This window comes from Capra hircus, chromosome 3, assembly GCF_001704415.2.
Source record: "Capra hircus breed San Clemente chromosome 3, ASM170441v1, whole genome shotgun sequence".
NCBI lineage: Eukaryota > Metazoa > Chordata > Mammalia > Artiodactyla > Bovidae > Capra > Capra hircus.
In genome coordinates, this window is record NC_030810.1 from 81,030,971 (window position 1) to 81,055,717 (window position 24,747).

Consider the following 24,747-nt stretch of genomic DNA (forward strand, 5'->3'; position numbering starts at 1 on the left):
AATGCTGGAAAAGCAAACAACCCAATCAAAAAGTGGTAAAAAGATATATAGACATTTCTCCAAAGAAGACATACAGATAGCTAACAAACACATAAAGAGATGCTCAACATTGTTCATTACTAGAAAAATGCAAATCAAAACTACAATGAGATATCATCTCACACCAGTCAGAATGGCCATCATCAAAAAGTCTACAAACAATAAATGCTGGAGAGGATGTGGAGAAAAGGGAAGAAACACTCTTGCACTGTTGGTGGGAATGTAAATTGATAACAGCCACTGTGGAAGATTGTATGGAGATTCCTTTAAAAAGTAGGAATAAAACCACCATACAACACAGCAATCCCACTCCTAGTCATATACCCTGAGGAGACCAAAATTGAAAAATACACATGTATCCCATTGTTCATTGCAGCACTATTTACAATAGCTCTAACGTGGAAGCAACCTAGATGTCCATCGACAGATGAATGGATAAGGAAATCATGGTACATATACACAATGGAATATAACTCAGCCATAAAAAGACCACATTTGAGTTAGTTCTGATGAGGTGGATGAACCTAGAACCTATTATACAGAGTGAAGTGAGTCAGAAAGAGAAAGATAAATATCATATTCTAACACACATATACGGAATCTAGAAAAAATGGCACTGAAGAATTTATTTACAGGGCATCAATGGAGAAACTGACATAGAGAATAGACTTATGGACATGGGGAGAGGGAAGGAGAGGGTGAGATGTATGGAGAGAATAACATGGAAACTTATACGTTACCATATGTAAAATAGATAGCCAACGGGAATTTGCTGTATGACTCAGGAAACTCAAACAGGGGCTCTGTATCAACCTAGAGGGGTGGGATGGGGTGGGAGATGGAAGGGAGGTTCAAAAGAGAGGGGATATATGTATACCTATGGTTGATTCATGTTGAGGTTTGACGGAAAACAACAAAATTCTGTAAAGCAATTATCCTTCAATAAAATTTTTAAAAAAAAGTGAAGGACAGAAAATCTGCAAGACACAAAAAAATTAGAAAAAATGTCAATAGAAAATAATTCCCTGTCAGTAAGTTCACAAATACAAATGATTAAATTCTAAAATAATGGAGATATATGTATATATAAAACTGATTCACTTTGCTATACAGCAAAAACTAACAAAATATTGTAAAGCAACTATATTCCAATTAAAAAATTATTTTTAAGTTCTCAGCAAAATATCAGCAAACTGAATTTAGCAGTATACTGAAAGAACTATACACCCTCACCAAGTGGGACTAGTTCCTGAAGTGCAAGGGTGTTTCGACATATGAAAATCAATCAACGCAATATATGATATTAACAGAAGGAAAAAAATTTGATCATTTCAGTTGATATGGAAACACATTCAACACCCCTTCATGATAAAAACACTAAAAAACTCAGAATATGAGATTACCTCGATGTAATAAAGTCCATACAGGCATACCTCAGTGATATTACGGGTTTGACTTCAGACCACCACAACAAAGTGAGTCATATATTATTTTATTTAAAAAATTACACGTGTATATATATATGTACAGTTATATTTACACTATATTGTAGTCTATTAAGTGTGTAATAACATTATGTCTAAGAAACAATGTATCTACCTTAAGTAAAAAATACTTAATTGCTAAAAAACACTCACTTCAGTGAGTCATAATCTTTTTGCGGAATTGTCTTGTCTCAATGTAGATGATTGCAGATTGATCATGGTGGTGGTTGCTGAAGACTGGGGTGTCTGTGGAAATTTCTTAAACTATGACAGCACTGAAGTTTGATGCATTAATTGACTCTTCTGTGAATGATTTCTGCTCTGTAGCATGTTAACACTGCCTGATAGCATTTTAACCACGATAGTACTTCATTCAGAATTGGAGTCAATCCTCTCAAACTCTGCCACTGCTTTATCAACTAATTTAATATTCTAAATTATTTGCTGTCATTTCAATAATCTTCACAGCCTTACCACCAGGAGTAGATTCCAACTCATGAAACTACTTTCTTTGTTCATTCATTAGAAACAACTCCTCAGCCATTAAAATTTTATCATGGGATTGCAGCAATTCAGTCACTTCTTCAGGCTCCACTTCTAATTCTAGTTCTCTTTCTATTTCTACCACATCTGCGGTTACCTCCTCCACTAAAGTCTTGAACTCAAAGTCATCCATGTAGATTGGAATTAACTTCTTTTAAACTCTGTTTATGTTGATATTTTGACTTCTTCCCTTAAATGACAAATGTTTTTAATGATATCTATAATGCTGACTCTTTTCCAGAAACTTTTCTATTTACTTTCCCCAGATGTATCAGAGGAATCATTATTCATGGCAGCTATAGCTTACAAAATGTATTCCTTAAACAATAAGACTTGAAAGAAATTACTTCTTAATCAAAAGGCTACAGAATGGATGTTGTATTAGCAGGTATGTAAACAACAGTAACCTCATTGTATGTATCCATCAAGAGCTCTTGAGTGATCAGGTGTATTGTCAATGAACAATATTGACAATATTGACAATATTCTAAAATATTCTAAAATATGTTAGAAAGACTGTTTCTATCTGAGTAGTAGGCCTCAATAGTGGAGTTAAAATATTCAGTAAACCATGTTATAGACAGATATGCTGTTATTCAGACTTTGTTGCTCCATTTATAAACTGTGTGTGTGTATGTACGTGTGTGTGTGTGTGTGTGTGTGTGTGCGCGCTCACTTCCTCAGGTGTGTCTGATTCTTAAAAAACACAGGCAGAGTAAATGTAGCATAATTCTTAAGGGCCCTAGGATTTTTGGAATGGCAAATGAGCATTGATTTCAACTTAAAGTCACCAGCTACATTAGTCCCTACCAAGAGAATTAGGTTTTCCTTTGAAGTTTTGAAGCCAAGCATTGACTTCTTGATGACTATGAAAGTCCTGGATGGCATCTTCTTCCAATAGATGACTATTTCATTTACATTGAAGATCTGTTGTTTAGTGTAACTACCTCTGTTAATGATTTTAGCTAGAATTTCTGTACAATTTGCTGTAGCTTCTACATCAGCACTTGGTTCTTCATCTTGCACTTTTATGTAAAGGAGATGATGTCTCCATTAAAGCTCATGGAGTAACCTCTGCTGACTTCAAACTTTTCTTTTTCAGCTTCTTTACTTCTTTCAACCTTCATACAACTAAGAAAGCTAGGACTTTGCTCTGGATTCCCTTGATTTAAGGGGATACTGTGTCTGGTTTAACCTTCTAAACAGACCACTAAAACTTTCTCCATATCAGCAAGAAGGCTTCTTATCATTTGTGTGTTCATTGCAGCAGCATTTTTAATTTCCTTCAAAAACTTTTCCTTTACATTCACAACTCTTACAACACTAAGAGCCCTTATTTTTAGCCTGTTTTGGCTTCCAACATGCCTTCTTCACTAAGTTTAATTTTATCTGGCTTTTGATTTAAAGTGAAAGACATATGACTCTTCTTTTTACTTGAACACTTAAAGGCTATTGTAGGAATATTAATTGGCCAATTTCAATATTGTTGTGTCTTGGGGAATAGGGAAGTCTGATGAGAAAGAGATGAGAGAATGGTTGGTTCGTTGGTGGAACAGTTAGAACACTCACAAAAGTAATCAATTTAGTCATCTTAAACAGGTGCAGTTCATGGTGCCCCAAACAATTACAATAGTAACATCAAAGATCACTGATCATAGGTCACATAATAATAACAAGGATAATATTAATAAAGCTTGAAATATGATGAGCATTACCAAAAGTGATACAGAAATACAGAGTAAGAAAATGTTGTTGGAAATATGGCACAGATAGAACTGTTCAATGCAGGATTGCTTACACCTTCAATTTGCAACAACAACAACAAAAATACAATGTCCATGAATCACCAGAAAGCAAGTGTAATAAAATGAGTTACACTTGTGTATCAAAGCCTATGGCTAACATACTCATTGATAAAAGACTGAGATCTTTTCCTCTAAGATCAGAAACAAGAGAAGGAGGCCTCCTCTTGCCATTCCTATTCTATGTAGTTTTGAAAGTCCCAGCCAGAACATGTAGGCAGAAAAAGAATAAAAGGCATCCAAATTGGATAGCCAGAGGTAGAGGAAGGGAGATGAGGGGAGTTAATGAATATAGATAACATTTGAGTTTTGTCAGAAGAAAAAGTTCTAGTGACATTTCATCACAGTGTTAATATGTTTAATAGTACTAATGCTACTAATGTATGTTTAATACATTTAAAAATAGTTGAGATCATAAATTTTATGTTATGTGTTTTTTAACCACAATAGAAATTTAAAAGTTTTTGATTTCTTCATTAATTCTAAATTAGAGGCAGTTTTTCCATGTGACTAATTTATACTTTTAGCTAAACCATTTCTTTCAAAAAGCAATAGAATTCTTTTAATATTAATTTGCATTTAACAGTCTCTGGCCTCTGGAACTGAAAGCTTGGTTCATGTACTTTGGATGCATCTTGTTTTTTAATAGTTTTGTTTAAGCAGTTCATGTTCCTCTTAGTATCAATTTATGCTTAACTCACGTGTCATGGTATTTATTACTTCAACTGTGATTCACTTTTAAGTAACTGTAAGTTTTACTTTTTTCCTGCTTTGTAAAATTTGTATTGCTACAATTCATTTCTAATTTATTTTGGTTAGTGAAGATGATTCATACATGTTTGCTTTTAATAACACTGTGAGCTATATTTTTCCATGAAACTTGTAACTACTGTGGTTTTTTTCTTTTGCTTGGCAAAACAATCTATATTTCAATTATACCAAACTTATTTCATTAAATCTTATATTTAAGTAATTATTATTTATTTACTCAACCTTTTGATTTAGAAGAGAATTATGTTAAAATTTACCACTATGTTTATAGTTTTATCAATTTGTTCTTTCATTTCTAAAAGTTTTTGGTTTATTTCAAAGTTATACTATTAGATCCTTAAAGTTTGGTAATTATTAATTCTGTTTTGGGGGTTGCTTCTTTGACTCATGAAATTTGTTCCTCACCATTCTTTATGCTTTTCACCTTCAGTTCTGTTTTGCTGGCATTAATATTGTTTTAGCTACTTTCACTCATATTATTTCTATGAATTAGTTCTAGGCAAGGAGAAAAATGTATATGCTTTGTCATGTTTATCCAAGAACTCTAATAATAAATTTTGTTTGCAATTCTTTCCAGCTTTGTGCCAGTACCGTACTGTCTTGATGACTGTGGCTTTGTAATAGAGTCTGAAGCCAGGCAGGTTGATTCCTCCAGTTCCATTCTTCTTTCTCAAGATTGCTTTGGCTATTCGAGTTTTTTTGTATTTCTATACAAGTTGTGAAATTATTTGTTCTAGCTCTGTGAAAAGCACCATTGGTAGCTTGATAGGGATTGCATTGAATCTATAGATTGCTTTGGGTAGTATACTCATTTTCATTATATTGATTCTTCTGATCCATGAACATGGTATATTTCCCCATCTATTAGTGTCCTCTTTGATTTCTTTCACCAGTGTTTTATAGTTTTCTATATATTGGTCTTTAGTTTCTTTAGGTAGATATATTCCTAAGTATTTTATTCTTTTAATTGCAATGGTGAGTGCAATTGTTTTCTTAATTTATCTTTCTATTTTCTCATTATTAGTGTATAGGAATGCAAGGGATTTCTGTGTGTTGATTTTATATCTTGCTACTTTACTATATTCATTGATTAGCTGTAGTAATTTTATGGTGGAGTCTTTAGGGTTTTCTATGTAGAGGATCATGTCATCTGCAAACAGTGAGAGTTTTACTTCTTTTCCAATTTGGATTCCTTTTATTTTTTTCTCTGCTCTGATTGCTGTGGCCAAAACTTCCAAAAGTATGTTGAATAGTAATGGTGAAAGTGGGTACCCTTGTCTTGTTCCTGACTTTAGAAAGCCCAGAGATAAATCCACACACCTATGGACACCTTATCTTTGACAAAGGAGGCAAGAATATACAATTGAGTAAAGACAATCTCTTTAACAAGTGGCACTGGGAAAACTGGTCAACCACTTGTAAAAGAATGAAACCAGAACACTTTCTAACACCATACACAAAAATAAACTCAAAACAGATTAAAGATCTAAATGTAAGACCAGAAATTATAAAACTCCTAGAGGAGAACATAGGCAAAACACTCTCTGACATACATCACAGCAGGATCCTCTATGACCCACCTCCCAGAATACTGGAAATAAAAGCACAAATAAACAAATGGGACCTAATTAAAATTAAAAGCTTCTGCACAACAAAGGAAAATATAAGCAAGCTGAAAAGACAGCCTTCTGAATGGGAGAAAATAATAGCAAATGAAGAAACTGACAAACAACTAATCTCAAAAATATACAAGCAACTTACGCAGCTCAATTCCAGAAAAATAAACGACCCAATCAAAAAATGGGCCAAAGAACTAAACAGACATTTCTCCAAAGAAGACATACAGATGGCTAACAAACACATGAAAAGATGCTCAACATCACTCATTATTAGAGAAATGCAAATCAAAACCACAATAAGGTACCATTACATGCCAGTCAGAATGTCTGCCATCCAAAAGTCTACAAGCAATAAATGCTGGAGAGGGTGTGGTGAAAAGGGAACCCTCTTATACTGTTGGTGGGAATGCAAACCAGTACAGCCACTATGGAGAACCGTGTGGAGATTCTTTAAAAAACTGCAAATAGAACTGCCTTATGACCCAGTAATCCCACTGCTGGGCATACACACCGAGGAAACCAAAATTGAAAGAGACACATGTACCCCAATATTCATCACAGCACTGTTTATAATAGCCAGGACATGGAAGCAACCTAGATGTCCGTCAGCAGATGAATGGATAAGAAAGCAGTGATACATATACACAATGGAGTATTACTCAGCCATTAGAAAGAATACATTTGAGTCAGTTCTAATGAGGTGGATGAAACTGGAGCCGATTATACAGAGCAAAGTAAGCTAGAAAGAAAAACACCAATACAGTGTACTAACGCATATATATGGAATTTAGAAAGATGGTAATGATAACCCTGTATGCGAGACACCAAAAGAGACACAGATGTATAGAACAGTCTTTTGGACTCTGTGGGAGGGGGAGAGGGTGGGATGATTTAGGAGAATGACATTGAAACATATATAATATTATATATGAAATGAATCACCAGTCCATGTTCGATGCATGATACTGGATGCTTGGCGCTGGTGCACTGAGACGACCCAGAGGGATGGTATGGAGAGGGAGAAGGGAGGCCTGTTCAGGACGGGGAACACATGTATGCCTGTGGCGGATTCATGTTGATGTATGGCAAAACCAATACAATATTGTAAAGTAATTAACCTCAAATTAAAATAAATAAATTTATATTAAAAATTTTTTAAGAATTCTTTTAAGATTAATTATAGATAGTTCCAAAGAAAGATCTTTCAGTTGATAATTTTATTCTGAGAAAAGAGATGAAAAGTGGAGGAGCTAAAACAAAGCTAAACTGGAAGAGGGTGAAATCACTATATAGCAAGAAATCATAAGTGAGGGAATTTTTCAATAATATTTTCATTGTAGAATAGACAGGGAAAGTTATAGAATAATTTGATGTTTAAAAATTTTCAAAATGTGTTTAGTGTTTGATATCATTTTCTCTTTTCTCTCTCCCAAACCTTTAGCAATACCTACACTTTTTTATCAGTGTTTTAAAATGCCATCTGTACTTGTGCCCATGTGTATACTCTTATTGTGATGTTGAGCAGAAATTGGCCTACAGGTGAAAGCAGATATTGACCATGGGAAACCTGGTCTTTTTTTAATTACAAAAATATTTGGGGTGCATCACAATGTTTGCTTTTTATAATGTCCATCTTTATTTTTAAAAACCTTTGTCTACTGAAAAAAAATATATATTTGAAATTTCCCAGATCAAAATTAAAGTGAATCTGATTTTCATTCTCTATCACCTGATTCTTACTAATTCTCCCTCTAAATGTTCACATTAGAGTCTATTTCAGTAGGCTTTTTACTGATCTAAGATAACACCAATCATATTAACAGACAAATGGTATAAATCTTCTTTTATATTGATATATAAAATAGTATTCTGAATTGCAGAATGTGGGACAAATGATATAATGTGCATAGAGTCCATTTACAGACTGTATTTTAGATCCACTTTTTCTTTTGAAATTTAAAATCACACCTGCCAAGATAGAGGAAAACTATCTGACTCACTTTAAATGAGATTGCTCCGTGCAACTAAGGATTTTACCTTTGCTGTATAGTGAAGGTAGACTTCAAACTAAATTTTTCTAACACTTAAAATTATTTCTTCAATAACATATTGGGTTCACCAAAAATTTCCTTTGGAATATTGCCATAAGATGGCTCTAGTAGTGCTTGCATGCATGCCTGCTAAGTTGTTTCAGTTGTGTCTGATTCTGTGAGACCCTATGGACTGTAGCCCGCCAGGCTCCTCTGTCCATGGAGATTCTGGAGTGGATTCAGTATTCAGCCAAGAATACTGGAGTGGGTGGCCCTGCCCTCCTCCAGGTGATCTTCCTGACCAGGGATAAAACCCTCATCTCTTAAGTCTCCTGCATTGGCAGGCAGATTCTTTACCACTAGTGCCACCTAGAAAGACCCCTACTAGTGCTTAGTCATCTTTAACTTTATTAGAAACAGTTTGCTTAGATTGTCTTGTGACAGCTGCCATATCAGAGTGCATTTGAAAAGCACTTCTCAAACTTGATGAACTTTTGTGTAGCCATTGTAATATTGAGGATGGAAGAAAAAATCAGCATTTTCAGCATATTATGTTTCATTATTTCAAGAAAGGTAAAAATGCAACTGAAACACAACACACGATTTGTTCAGTGAGTGGAGAAGGTGCTGTGATTGATCAAAAATGTCAAAAGTGGTTTGCAAAATTTTGTGCTAGAGATTTTTCACTGGATGTTGCACCACAGTCAGATAGGCCATTTGAAGTTGATAACCACTGAATTGAGACATTAATTGAAAACAATCAAGGTTATACCACGTGGGGGAGAGCTACATACTCAAAACATCCAAATTAAATATTGAAAATTATTTGCATCAGCTTTGTTATGTTAATCACTTTGATGTGTCAGTTTCACATAAGTGAAGAAAACCTTCTTGACCATATTTTTGCATGTGATCTTTTAGTTAAACATAACAAAATGTCCATTTTTTTAAAGCAAATTATGACAGGAAATGAAAAGTGGATACTGTACAATAATGTAGGATGATCCTGGGGCAAGTGAAATGAACTACCACCAAACACACCAAAGGCTGATTTTCATCCAAAGAAGGTAATATTGTGTGTATGGTGGGATTGGAAGGAAGTATTCTATTATGGGGTCCTTTCTGAAAGCCAAACGGTTAATTTCAACAAGCACTGCTCCCAACTAGACCAGCTGAAAGCAACACTAGAGGAAAAGCATCTGGAATTATGTAATAGAGTGCTGCCATCTGCAGCCCTAAGCACACAGCTTTTGCCCTGCCCCGGTACCAGGCAATGGTTGTTACAAGACCACTAATGGTCACTCAGCCATTGGTCAGTGCTGCACATTGGTCAGCTGCCCAAGTGAGCAACTGTCAGTGAGTGACCATTAGTGCTCCCTTCACTTCAGCCAGCAGTCAATGGTGGAGTGACAGTAATCAGGCAGAGAATGAGGTAAGAGAAGAATTTCAGCCTTTTCCTCAGGGCTCTCCAGCTCATGAGCATTGGACCAGCAGATTATTAGGGGGCCCAGGGAACTGGCCTGTGTCCAGCTGGACTCCAGAGCCCTGACCAAAGCCACCCACTACCCCTGGGTCCAAGCCTTAAGGGGGCAATGATCTTCTCCCCCAACCCCACCTCTGTGACTTAATAGCAGCAGCCGTCTTCATAGGACCCAATGTGTGAGACCTGGACCTTGCCATTTTGGAGGCCTCAGGAGCCTGATGAGAGAGTCATTTCCTAGGCAGGTTGATAAGAAGTCTAAGGGTCCCCAAGGAGAGAGGGGTCTGGAATTCTCAAGGAGGAGGAAAGGACAAACTTTTTTTTCCCTCTACATTCATTAGGATTATATAACAATACGGCTGTGACTGGTGCACTAAGTGCGGCCGAGAGGAGCTACCCCACGTCTGAGGTCAGGGGCAGCAGCTGGGAGGACCCCATGCCTGAAGGGTGGCGGCCAAGAGGAGTTACCCCACATCAGAGGTCAGGGGAAGTGGCCAAGAATGCAAAGCTGCAACGGTGCAGGAATGGCTGAGAGGAACTACCCAAGTCAGATGTCAGGGGAAGTGGCTGGGAAGAGAACCCCATGGCCAAGGAGCTGTGGCTGCACGGGTGCACGAGGGCCTAGAGGACCTATCCCACGTTGAAGGTCAGGAAGGACGGTGGTGAGGAGATACCCCTCGTCCAAGGTAAGGAGCAGTGGCTGGGCTTTGCTGGAGCTGTGAGAGATGCCCCACGCCCAAGGTAAGAGAAACCCAAGTAAGATGGTAGGTGTTGCAAGAGGGCATCAGAGGGCAGACACACTGAAACCATACTCACAGAAAACTAGTCAATCTAATCACATTAAGAACACAGCCTTGTCTAGCTCAATGAAACTAAGCCATGCCCACAGGGCAACCCAAGACAGGCGGGTTACGGTGGAGAGATCTGACAGAATGTGGTCTACTGGAAAAGGGAATGGCAAACCACTTCAGTATTCTTGCCTTGAGAATACCATAAACAGTATGAAAAGGCAAAATGACAGGATATTGAAAGAGGAACTCCCAGGTCAGTAGGTGTCCAATATGCTACTGGAGATCAGTGGAGAAATAACTCCAGAAAGAATGAAGGGATGGAGCCAAAGCAAAAACAATACCCAGCTGTGGATGTGACTGCTGATAGAAGCAAGGTCTGATGCTGTAAAGAGCAATATTGCATAGAAACCTGGAATGTCAGGTCCATGAATCAAGGCAAATTGGAAGTGGTCAAACAAGAGATGGCAAGAGTGAATATTGACATCCTAGGAATCAGCGAACTAAAATGGACTGGAATGGATGAATTTAACTCAGATGAACATTACATCTACTACTACGGGCAGGAATCCCACAGAATGGAGTAGCCATCATGGTCAACAAAGGGGTCCGAAATGCAATACTTGGATTCAATCTCAAAAACGACAGAATGATCTCTGTTCGTCTCCAAGGCAAACCATTCAATATCACAGTTATCCAAGTCTATGCCCCAACCAGTAATGCTGAAGAAGCTGAAGTTGAACGGTTCTATGAAGACCTACAAGACCTTTTAGAACTAACTCTCAAAAAAGATGTCCTTTTCATTATAGGGAACTGGAATGTTAAAGTAGGAAATCAAGAAACACCTGGAGTAACAGGCAAATTTGGCCTTGGAATGCAGAATGAAGCAGGGCAAAGACTAAGCGAGTGTTGCCAAGAAAATGCACTGGTCATAGCAAACACCCTCTTCCAACAACACAAGAGAAGACTCTACACATGGACATCACCATATGGTCAACACCTGAAATCATGATTGATTATATTCTCTTGCAGTCAAAGATGGAGAAGCTCTATACAGTCAACAAAAACAAGACCAGGAGCTGACTGTGGCTCAGATTATGAACTCCTTATTGCCAAATTCAGACTTAAATTGAAGAAAGTAGGGAAAACCGCTAGACCATTCAGGTATGACCTAAATCAAATCCCTTATGATTATACAGTGGAAGTGAGAAATAGATTTAAGGGTCTAGATCTGATAGATAGAGTGCCTGGTGAACTATGGAATGAGGTTCATGACATTGTACAGGAGACAAGGATCAAGACCATCCCCATGGAAAAGAAATGCAAAAAAGCAAAATGGCTATCTGGAGAGGCCTTACAAATAGCTGTGAAAAGAAGAGAAGTGAAAAGCAAAAGAGAAAAGGAAAGATAGAAGCATCTGAATGCAGAATTCCAAAGAATAGCAAGAAGAGATAAAAAAGCCTTCTTCAGTGATCAATGCAAAGAAATAGAGGAAAAAAACAGAATGGGAAAGACTAAAGATCTCTTCAAGAAAATGAGAGATACAAAGGGAACATTTCATGCAAAGACGGGCTCAATAAAGGACAGAAATGGTATGGACCTAACAGAAAGAAGCAGGATATATTAAAAAGAGGTGGCAAGAATACACGGACGAACTGCACAAAAAAGATCTTCATGACCCGGATAATCATGATGGTGTGATCACTCATCTAGAGGCAGACACCCTGGAATGTAAATTCAAGTGGGCCTTAGAAAGTATCACTATGAACAAAGCAAGTGGAGGTGATGGAATTCCAGTGGAGCTATTTCAAATCCTGAAAGATGATGCTGTGAAAGTGCTGCACTCAATATGCCAGCAAATTTGGAAAACTCAGCAGTGGCCACAGGACTGGAAAAAGGTCAGTTTTCATTCCAATCCCAAAGAAAGGCAATGCCAAAGAATGCTCAAACTACCACACAATTGCACTCATCTCACATGCTAGTCAAGTAATGCTCAAAATTCTCCAAGCCAGGTTTCAGCAATACTTGAACCGTGAACTTCCTGATGTCCAAGCTGGTTTTAGAAAAGGCAGAGAAACCAGAGATCAAATTGCCAACATCCGCTGGATCATGGAAAAAGCAAGAGAGTTCCAGAAGAACATCTATTTCTGCTTTATTTACTATGCCAAAGCCTTTGACTGTGTGGATCACAATAAATTTTGGAAAATTCTGAAAGAGATAGGTACCAGACCACCTGACCTGCCTCTTGAGAAATCTGTATGCAGATCAGGAAGCAACAGTTAGAACTGGACATGGAACAACAGACTGGTTCCAAATAGGAAAAGGAGAACGTCAAGGCTGTATACAGTCACCCTGCTTATTTAACTTATATGAAGGGTACATCATGAGAAACTCTGGACTGGAAGAAACACAAGCTGGAATCCAGATTGCCGGGAGAAATATCAATAACCTCAGATATGCAGATGACACCACCCTTATGGCAGAAAGTGAAGAGTAACTAAAAAGCCTCTTGATGAAAGTGAAAGTGGAGAGTGAAAAAGTTGGCTTAAAGTTCAACATTCAGAAAACGAAGATCATGGAATCCAGTCTCATCGTTTCGTGGGAAATAGATGAGGAAACCATGGAAACAGTGTCAGACTTTATTTTTGGGGGCTCCAAAATCACTGCAGATGGTGACTGCAGCCATGAAATTAAAAGATGCTTACTCCTTGGAAGAAAAGTTATGACCAACCTAGATAGAATATCCAAAAGCAGAGACATTACTTTGCCAACTAAGGTCCATCTAGTCAAGGCTATCGTTTTTCCTGTGGTCATGTATGGATGTGAGAGTTGGACTGTGAAGAAAGCTGAGAGCCGAAGAATTCATGCTTTTGAACTGTGGTGTTGGAGAAGACTCTTGAGAGTTCCTTGGACTGCAAGGAGATCCAACCAATCCATTCTGAAGGAGATCAGCCCTGGGATATCTTTGGAAGGAATGATGCTAAAGCTGAAACTCCAGTACTTTGGCCACCTCATGCGAAGAGTTGACTCATTGGAAAAGACTCTGATGCTGGGAGGAATTGGGGGCAGGAGGAGAAGGGGACAACAGAGAATGCGATGGCTGCATGGCATCACTGACTTGGTGGATGTGAGTCTGAGTGAAATCTGGGTTTTGGTGATGGACAGGGAGGCCTGGCGTGCTGTGATTCATGAGGTCGCAAGGAGTTGGACAGGACTGAGGGACTGAACTGAACTGAATATATCCTGCCTGAGGACAGTCTCTGGATTAAACCCTCTGGTTAATCCTATTATCTTAAAGTGTAAACTATGGGAGTAGGTCTGGTGAGGACTTTACAACCTCCAGACATTCTTGTAATTCATTGGAGAGTATATAACTCCATTGCTAACTTAGCAAGCAGGTACTCTTTCTGCCCCCTTCTGATGCCTATGTCAGAAGCTTCCTCTATCTCCTTTATACTTTAATAAAACTTTATTACATAAAATCTCTGCGCTATCAAGCCTTGTCTGTAGCCCCAGATTGAATTCCTCTCCTCTGGAGGCTAAGAACCCAGGCATCTTTTCATGGTTCAGCAACAACCTTTCACTGAGGGCAGCTGGGTCCTGGGCACTTGGCTCCCTCAGCTATGACAGTTGGGCAGAGTGTGAGGACCTGGCCTTGAGGAAGCCTCCAGCTGATATATGTCTCCTTTTGCCAGGACCTGGATCTCAGAAAGTAAAAGTCATACCTTGAGACCTTGCCCTTTTTCGTCAGAACAAAATAACAATTGTTTGGTAGAGATTTTTAGAACCGTCATCACCTGACCATAACCTGACCTCAACAACAAAGGATTGGACACCAGGAAGTTTGCAATCATTATCCACACCCCTCCCTCATCTTTCCTATAAAAGGTCTTTGCTGAAGGCTTTTGGGGAGTTTGGGTTTTTTTTAAGGCATGAGGAATCCATCCCCTTGCATTGCCCTCAATGAAACTTTCCCTGTTCCAAATTCTAACGGTTGGATATTGTTTGCCCTTACTGTGCATCTGGCATGTACACTGGCATTTTGGTAACAATGTCAACAGAAAATTCCTGATCTTCCATCAGGAGAATACAAGACTGCATATTATGACCAGTCAAAAACTGTTATAGCTTAGCTGGGAAGATATGAGTCATCTCCTGTATTCACCAGACATTACAGTTTTGGATTTCCATTTATTAGTATTTTGATCTTTACAAAATTCTCTTTAATTGAAAAAAATTTCAGTTTTTTAGAAGAATATACAAAGCACTTGGAACAGTTCTTTAATCAAAAAGATTAAAAGTTTTGGGAAGATGGACTTATATGGTGGTGGTAGGGAGATACCACTTGTCCAAGGTAAGGAGCAGAAGCTGTGCTTTGCTGGAGCAGCCGTGAAGAGATACCCCACGCCCAAAGTAAGAGAAACCCAAGTAAGATGGTAGGTGTTGCAAGAGGGTATCAGAGGGCAGACACACTGAAACCATACTCACAGAAAACTAGTCAATCTAATCACACTAGGACCACAGCCTTGTCTAACTCAATGAAGCCAAGCCATGCCTGCAGGGCAACGCAAGACCGGCAGGTCATGGTGGAGAGGTCTGACAGAATGTGGTCCACCGGAAAAGGGAATGGCAAGCCACTTCAGTATTCTTGCCTTGAGAACCCCATGAACAGTATGAAAAGGCAAAATGATAGGATACCAAAAGAGGAACTCCCCAGGTCATTAGGTGCCCAATATGCTACTGGAGATCAGTGGAGAAATAACTTTAGAAAGAATGAAGGGATGACCAAAGCAAAAACAATCCTCAGTTGTGCATGTGCCTGGTGATAGAAGCAAGGTCCGATGCTGTAAAGAACAATATTGCATAGGAACCTGGAATGTCACGTCCATGAATCAAGGCAAATTGGAAGTGGTTAAACAAGAGATGGGAAGGGTGAACATCAACATTCTAGGAATCAGTGAACTAAAATGGACTGGAATGGGTGAATTTAACTCAGATGACCATTATATCTACTACTTCAGGCATGAATCCCACAGAAGAAATGGAGTAGCCATCATGGTCAACAAAAGAGTCTGAAATGCAATACTTGGATGCAGTCTCAAAAATGACAGAATGATCTCTGTTCATCTCCAAGGCAAACCATTCAATATCACAGTTATCCAAGTCTATGCCCCAACCAGTAATGTTGAAGAAGCTGAAGTTAAACAGTTTTATGAATACCTTCAAGATCTTTTAGAATTAACACCCAAAAAATATGTCCTTTTCATTATAGGGGACTGGAATGCTAAAGTAGGAAGTCAAGAAACACCTGGAGTAACAGGCAAATTTGGCCTTGGAATGCAGAATGAAGCAGGGCAAAGACTAAGCGAGTGTTGCCAAGAAAATGCACCGGTCATAGCAAACACCCTCTTCAAACAACACAAGAGAAGACTCTACACATGGACATCACCAGACGGTCAACACCGAAATCAGATTGATTATATTCTTTGCAGTCAAAGATGGAGAAGCTCTATACAGTCAACAAAAACAAGACAGGGAACTGACTGTGGCTCAGATTATGAACTCCTTATTACCAAATTCAGACTTAAATTGAAGAAAGCTGGGAAAACCGCTAGACCATTCAGGTATGACCTAAATCAAATCCCTTATGATTATACAGTGGAAGTGAGAAATAGATTTAAGGGCCTAGACCTGACAGATAGAGTGCCTGATGAACTATGGAATGAGGTTCATGACATTGTACAGGAGACAGGGATCAAGACCATCCCCATGGAAAAGAAATGCAAAAAAGCAAAATGGCTGTCTGGAGAGGCCTTACAAATCGCTGTGAAAAGAAGAGAGGTGAAAAGCAAAGGAAAGGAAAAGGAAAGATAGAAGCATCTGAATGCAGGATTCCAAAGAATAGCAAGAAGAGATAAGAAAGCCTTCTTCAGCAATCAATGCAAAGAAATAGAGGAAAAAACAGAATGGGAAAGACTAGAGATCTCTTCAAGAAAATTAGACATACCAAGGGAGTATATCATGCAAAGATGGGCTTGATAAAGGACAGAAATGGTATGGACCTAACAGAAGCAGAAGATATTAAGAAGAGGTGGCAAGAATACACAGAAGAACTGTACAAAAAAGATCTTCACAACCCAGATCACCACAATGATGTGATCACTAATCTAGAGCCAGACATCTTGGAATGTGAAGTCAAGCGGGCCTTAGAAAGCATCACTATGAACAAAGCTAGTGGAGGTGATGGAATTCCAGTGGAGCTATTTCAAATCCTGAAAGATGATGCTGTGAAAGTGCTGCACTCAATATGCCAGCAAATTTGGAAAACTCAGCAGCGGCCACAGGACTGGAAAAAGGTCAGTTTTCATTCCAATCCCAAAGAAAGGCAATGCCAAAGAATGCTCAAACTACCGCACAATTGCACTCATCTCACATGCTAGTCAAGTAATGCTCAAAATTCTTCAAGCCAGGCTTCAGCAATATGTGAACCGTGAACTCCCTGATGTCCAAGCTGGTATTAGAAAAGGCAGAGAAACCAGAGATCAAATTGCCAACATCTGCTGGATCATGGAAAAAGCAAGAGAGTTCCAGAAGAACATCTATTTCTGCTTTATTGACTATGCCAAAGACTTTGACTGTGTGGATCACAATAAATTTTGGAAAATTCTGAAAGAGATGGGAATGCTAGACCACCTGACCTGCCTCTTGAGGAACCTGTATGCAAGTCAGGAAGCAACAGTTAAAACTGGACATAGAACAACAGACTGGTTCCAAATAGGAAAAGGAGTATGTCAAGGCTGTATATAGTCACCCTGCTTATTTAACTTCTATGCAGAGCATATCATGAGAAACGCTGGATTGGAAGAAACACAAGCTGGAATCAAGATTGCTGGGAGAAATCTCAATAACCTCAGATATGCAGATGACACCACCCTTATGGCAGAATGTGAAGAGAAACTAAAAAGCCTCTTGATGAAAGTGAAAGAGGAGAGTGAAAAAGTTGGCTTAAAGCTCAACATTCAGAAAACAAAGATCATGGCCTCTGGTCCCATCACTTCATGGGAAATAGATGGGGAAACAGTGGAAACAGTGTCAGACTTTATTTTTTGGGCCTCCAAAATCACAGCAGATGGTGATTGCAGCCATGAAATTAAAAGATGCTTACTCCTTGGAAGAAAAGTTATGACCAACCTAGACAGCATGTTCAAAAGCAGAGACATTACTTTGCCGACTAAGGTCCATCTAGTCAAGGCTATGGTTTTTCCAGTGGTCATGTATGGATGTGAGAGTTGGACTGTGAAGAAGGCAGAGCACTGAAGAATTGATGCTTTTGAACTGTGGTGTTGGAGAAGACTCTTGAGAGTCCCTTGGACTGCAAGCAGATCCAACCAGTCCATTCTGAAGGAGAGCAACCCTGGAATTTCTTTGGAAGGAATGATGCGAAAGCTGAAACTTCAGTACTTTGGCCACCTCATGAGAAGAGTTGACTCATTGGAAAAGACTCTGATGCTGGGAGGGATTGGGGGCAGGAGGAGAAGGGGACAACCGAGGATGAGATGGCTGGATGGAATCACCGACTGGATGGACGTGAGTTTGAGTGAACTCCGGGATTTGGTGATGGACAGGGAGGCCTGGCGTGCTGTGATTCATGGGGTCGCAAAGAGTCGGACACGACTGAGCAACTGAACCTAACTGAACTGGACTTATGAATTTGCCTGGAAAATGGCAGAAAGTAGTTGAGTAAAATGGTGAATATATTTTTCAATAAAGTTCTTTATGAAAATGTATCTTTTATTTTTACTTAAAAACTGAAAGAAATTTTTGGTCAATAATTATATCCATGATAAATTTAGCATAAAAGTCCTAACATTCAGGAAAAACAAATGTGTGGTGGGAACTATACAGAATATCAGAAAGTTACACATTAATACAGAACTGTGTTTTTGAAGAATAAAGCTGCTTTTTATTCTTTTAACTCTAACATATATGAATTTATTCAGACCTAAAACTCTAGTTAAAAAAATAAAGTGATTTTCATGGTCATGAAATGGCATTTACTTTCATCTTCCTATGGCTCTGATAGTGTCTTACTTGCAAGAGTGTATTCATAAAGCAATGAATATTAAATCACTCAGACATAATACTCTACAAAGTGCCTATGAAAATGATAATGACTATTCCTAATTAGCTGATCATCCAGCTATAATTAATCCAGGATAAATTAGGCTGAGTATTAAAGTAAGAAAGTAATGAAGTGCTTCTGTCACAGTTCCCCCCTGCCTTTTTTTTAACTTAATGCAGTACGTTTAGCTTAGAAGGATAGACTAGGTTTAATTTGTCCCCCATACTCTGTTTGCAAGTAAACAAAATAAAGCAAATCAGAATTTTCAAAACCTAACCTGAGAAGTCTAGCCAAAAGTTCTATTTCAAAAGAGTTCTCTTGATGAGGAAGTACTATTTATGACTGTCAGTTTTGATCCCATTTGTTTTGATTACATTGCATTTCACATCGAAGACTTTCATGATTACCTGTGAAAGAGCACTGATCTGTTGTTTAAAAAAGGCAAGTGGAGCTCTGAAATCTAAGACTGTGGTTTTGGATGAGATTAACCAAAATGTTTTATCACATTACATTTGAATGACAGCTTGTCACTTGGAATTTCTGTCACAAATGGTATTGTATGCAATTATATTAATTAATAAAAATCAAAAAGTGGCATCAAGTACTCATATTATTAAAATAGTCTTGCAGAATCATTTCATTTGCATGCATGATTAGAAGATTAAGAAGAAACTCAACTGTGACAAGCGACAGCTAATATAAAATGAATGTGTAAACACTTGAAAGTAGCTATGCCTTTCAATGCCTTAAAATAAATTCATAAGAAGTCACTTTAAACTATAGTAGGCCACATGATTCTTACCATTTTGTGATTTTGGACTACTTAAAGATAAATCTTCATTTATATAGATTCTCCTTGATTTTGTTTTCTGTCTTCATGTGATCCTTGCCAATTTTAATTCAGATTTCTGTCTTGCTTAAAATTTAGCTCTCAAGTAATTATGTTTTATAACACATTTGGGTCCTTAAGTTTGAATGGATTCAGCATGGTAGATTAGGGCATGCTAGATTCATCTCACAAATGTGTTGGAATCCTTACATTCTGGCATCAAGTGAAAAAAATTTAAATGATGATGAACTTAGAATTTTAATAGACTGTAATTAATCTTCTCTAGCTTGTTCCTAAATGTGAATCTAATGTGTCTGCTTTCTATACTAATTATAATATTGGTTGCAACAGTGTAATTTCTCATGCAAAACAGCTTTTATGTTACATTAAAGAAAAAATGGTACTGTTGGTAGAAGTTTGCTAGTTTTGAATACTGACACACAGTAAGTACTCTAAGAACTTCTGTTGAAGCCTTCTATTCTTAGAAATCTAAAGATGCCCCTTTGAATTCAGTAAAGACTCATATACTCTTATCCTTTTACAATCTCATATATCCCTGTTTCTAAGAATAAAGAGGGCAGACTACAAGGCTAAGTAAGAAGGACGTCGTTCTCTTGGGTTCTGTTTTCAATTCATTTGAAAGACATATTCTGTCAAATACAAAGTCAGCCTTTCAGAAGGATACACTGGTCACATTATCACACCCTGAAACAACCTTGTTTGTCATAAGGAGACAGATCTCTCAACTAATATTAGAATTCCTCTACAATATTCTTCAGCTTAACTCACTGAACTCAGTATCTATATCTTGACATAGCTGGAGTTAGCTCAAGAGACCAGACTTGAGAAGCTAGTTAAAGCCTCTCAGATGCTCCATATAGCCCCAAAATGCTGCATTTACTTGTTCAAAAATATTTATTGTCTAATTAGAATGTATATGGCTCTTGTAAGAGTTAAATGAACTATAGTGATTAGTTATATGTTAAGATGACTTGACGGAGCTTATAATTTGTTGAAGATAGATACAAAAATGCCTACTAGAACAAATGTAGCATTACAGATTATAATAAAATTTATTAATAAAAAATTAAGTAAGGCCTTGGGAAGACTTTCTGTAGAAAACATATTTCTTCTTACAACTGAATGGTAAGAAAAATTTAGCCAGGAACGCAGGGTAAATAATATTTCTGGGAACAGGTACAATGTGAACTTCTTTCCACACTTCGTATCTCTACATCTACTGGGATGACCACTTATATTTTGCTTTAAGTGTGCTGCAATGTCATGCCTCCAATATTGGTTCAGGTTGAACAAACACCTGCTTAAGTGTTTCTATCTATATAGGATTTTGTATTGAGCAGATAGGAAGTAGGCAGTTTGCAATATTAACATCTCACACAAATCAAAGAGGGTGGATATATTCAGTTCCTTATATTTTAAGGTCAATACCACATTTTTGCCCTTATGCGCAGATATGCTCTAGCATAAAGAAAATGAAAGAAAGAAAGTGAAGTTGCTCAGTCGCGTCCAGCTCTTTGGAGCCCCATGGACTCTAGCCTACCAGGCTCCTCCGTCCATAGAATTTTTCAGGTAAGAGTACTGGAGTGGGTTGCCATTTCCTTCTCCAATGTTCTAGCTTACTGACTTGTAATGGAACTACATTCCAAGGTTGGGGGTAGATAAAATAACACTGAGTCAATTAGTTCAGTCACTCAGTCATGTCCAACTTTTTGAGACCCCATGGACTGCAGCATACCAGGCTTCCCTGTCCATCACCAACTCCTGGAGCTTGCTCAAATTCATATCCATCGAGTTGGTGATGCCCTCCAACCATCTCATCCTCTGTCATCCCCTTCTCCTCCTGCCTTCAATCTTTCCCAGCATCACGGTCTTTTCCAGTGAGTCAGTTCTTTGCACCAGGTGGCCAAAGTATTGAGAGTATATGTTAATCTTTCTTCTTTGATTGAAAAGAAAGCAATAATAATAAAGCACAGGTACTTTATCATTGAAATTAAATTGAAGCTCAGTTGTGAGCAAGTTTGAAAAAATGTAGATACAGCAACTTAAGGCTGCTGGCTGTGTAAGGATAATGCAAGCTAGAAGGGAGTCTAAAAATGAAGCTACAGTCGTGAAACTGGAGAATCAATATAGAATAATTTTATTCTGTTTTTTCATACTGAATTGAATTTTAACACTTTAAAATGATTCATACATGCTGACATACTGGTAAATAAAATATAAATGTATTTAAATGTTGATATTAACAGAATAGAAAAAAATTTGTTTACTGTCAAAATGGTAAAATATGTTAATTTATAACTTTAAAATGTTTATACCTAGTAAAAAGTAATTTTATTTATTAGAAGCATCTCTTCATTTGAGAAGGGATATTTAAGGTAAACTAAAGATTTTCTTGTTTCTGCTAATTGGTTCAAGTACCCTTACAAGTACCTGACAAGTAACCTGCATCTTATCCTCACTCACTCACCAAAAATTTTGTCTAGAAATTTGTTGGAAAAATAGTACAAGTTTTCAGAATTTTCCTAAATGAAGTAAAATGAATTTAAAATTATGTCTACTAACTGAATCACCCTCAGGAACCTGCTATGCTTATGCGATTAGGGAGATTCCAAAGTTTTAACTCCACCTTGTGTCTAAGGAGTAATTTATTACTTTAAAAATCAATAGTCTGAAGGAAATTGTCCCAATGAAATAGACTCTATCATTTCCCACTTGTCATTTGATTTATTGAGACATTCTCTGTGATAAATATGTAGATTTATTTCACTTATCATGTCAATTTTTTAATGCATCTCAGAATTTTTGCATAAGAAAACTATAGAACTAGTTCATCTAAAGCATTAATCAAAGCCCATAACTAGTTGTAGCTTATTATTTTTTAGACTATACTGAGTGATTTTGCATTTATTTTCTCTACTGAGCACATAAAAGCAAGTCAGGCAAACATATGGTCTTCATTTTTGTAGATGGCTAAATTTAACCACAGACAGGTTAGTGGTTTGCTGAAGACTCATATCCAAAAGATGACTGGGATTTGAAGCCAAATTTTCTGAATAAATTGAATACTTTTCACTTAATTCACTTTGCAAAAGCTAAATTTCTATCAATACTTAACACATGTTTTATCTTTATCCCCAAATATATACCCTATTTTATAACAGAGCTTCACATTTACACTTTTCTTGGAAACCCATCATTTACTTCATAGTACAAAGTTATCCAAGCTCATGAATGCCTGGCAAAAGTTTAGCTTTAAGGAATATCAAATTAAAATAATATATTGGAATACACTATTTTCCCTATCAATGTACAACTCCCACATCACATCGATTGTTATTTTACAAACCCATAAAAATAAACAGGGGTGGAGAGAGAGAAAAATAGCTTTTATTTGGTTATACAAGTTTGGGAGAAATATTATAATGCTCACAAGATTATAATCAATTTATATTCCTGTGTAATTTTGAATCAATGAGAAATATAGTTGAATACTGATAATAGTCTAAAAGTTCTATCAGAGCGTGTTGATAGAGATGAAAGCAGGATGGCATGAGGGGAAAGCCAACACTATCTTAGAAAACCAAGCCATAGGAGGCTGCTTTACACTTATTACAACAGGCCATACAGGAGTATCTTGCCTCTATTTTGTTAGCTCATAGGTTTGAAAATGTCTCAGAGTAACCACTAGATTTCAATAATGTAGAGTGCATTAAGTGTTATTTTGATCAGAAACTCAGCAAAGGTCTTCTCATGCAAACTCTAAGTTAAAGAAAGAAGTAGAGCACATGAGGTATTTGGTCAAGGTTTGGGAAATAAAAAAACCTTATCATCTCTATTTAGTGTTGTCTGACCACTATTGTGGATTTCTCATCTGCAGTCATACCCCTACCCTTCAAATAAATATATATATTAGAGATTATTTTATCTAACAGATGTGAATTTTACCAGTTTAGTATGATGGATGCTTTTTATTTTGATCATGCTTTTCTTCTTATCTCCTTCATTTCCTGTGGGACTAAAACACTCCCACCATCCACATTCTGTTCACTTATGGAATCAGTATATGGAAATATTTGAAACCAATTCTCATAAATCATGCATTTCTACATGGCTTCAGTGAATAATTGGTATCTATGTGCTGATAGTCTTAAAAGAAATGAGCTCATTTTCTATATGTGTGGTCCAAAACAGAAAACTTGATCATGAATAAATATTAGCTATAACACTTCATATTCCATAATATATATATGAATCTCTTTATTTGGCTTAATTCTGAAATATATTTTTATTTATAGATTAGAACATTCTAAATGAGAATTTAATTTATTTCATATTTGAAGATATTTTCACATGTAAGATTTCCCATCTAGAAAATTTAATTTCATTAAGTTATTTTTTTATTTTTCTTTGGCAATTGAAATATACAAGCTAATTCCTCAATATTCAGAGCTACTAAAAAGAGTTATTTAGAGCACTCATATATGCTTTATTTTAAAATCATGCATGGGTGTGCTTAAAAGTTATTTGATTGAGCAGATGTGGCATTATATAAACTTTTTATATTATATAAAGCAAGAAATAGAAGGCCAGAAAAAGGTGAGTATTGGTAAAATTATGATATTTCTGAATTTAAAATTTCCCTCCATAGGCAATGACATAGAAGTACCTAGAACAGTTTAAGTAAATTTAGCTGGTCATAATTCCTCTTGTTTGTTCTGCTAGGATAGGCAGCTTTTAAATTACACTCAATAAGAATTCTTTTTCTTCCTGTGGGAGAAGGCCTTATAAGTAATTAGAGAATTTACAGTACAGCTACAATTTAAGACTAAACAATTTGCTAGTATAGATACTATTCCCCTTTATTCATGATTAAACCATTGCCTGCTGTGTGTCCAAGAAAGTTTAATTTCTTTAGTTAAAGAAAGAAATAGGTAATGCATTTCTTTCTATTCTTTGTCATAGTAATACTTTGATAGTTTCTGCAATAAAATAAAACAGAAGTAGCTTTATTAAGCCAATCATATCCCCCAAAATTACTCTTGGAAATCATGTTTAAAAAGACAAGAACAGTAAAACCACTATCACTCTGTAGGAAAACTAGTCTATGGAATAAAACTTGAAAAATACTAAATGAGTTTTTATAAACTACTAAAGTGTGTAAATAGTTAATAGACTGAAAGGAGATCCAACCAGTCAATACTAAAGGAAATCAGTCCTGA

The 24,747-nt window shown here is 37.0% G+C and overlaps 1 pseudogene; it reads right to left on the reverse strand.

Moving 5' to 3' along the window:
• Positions 1,662-24,747, reverse strand: part of LOC108635623 — a 77,979-nt pseudogene continuing 54,893 nt past the window's right edge.